The sequence below is a fragment of the Buceros rhinoceros genome, unplaced genomic scaffold (genome assembly GCF_000710305.1).
Source record: "Buceros rhinoceros silvestris isolate BGI_N320 unplaced genomic scaffold, ASM71030v1 scaffold4329, whole genome shotgun sequence".
Classification (NCBI taxonomy): domain Eukaryota; kingdom Metazoa; phylum Chordata; class Aves; order Bucerotiformes; family Bucerotidae; genus Buceros; species Buceros rhinoceros.
In genome coordinates this window covers 2,343-2,633 of record NW_010429728.1, presented here as the reverse complement: position 1 = coordinate 2,633, position 291 = coordinate 2,343, and positions in this window count along the sequence as shown.

Genomic DNA, 291 nt, shown 5'->3' with positions numbered 1-291 from the left:
CCCTTCTGCTTTCCTTCTCACTTCATTAACTCTGCCTCTCCCTTCTTCCAAGTCCTCAGGCACCTGGAGCTGCAACTTTGTCAAGGTAAAATCACATTTCTGTCTCCTGAGAGCAGCCAAGAGGAGACAAAAGCTTTCAAGGATCCTCCCCCTGCCCCATTCCACCCCTTTTATTGTTGTTGTTGTTTTTCCCTTCTTCAGTCCAAATAAACAAACCCGGTGCAGGATTTACACTCTTAGAGGGGTCCTCTCTTTCTCCAGGGCATGGCTTGCTTATTTTAGCCACGGTAT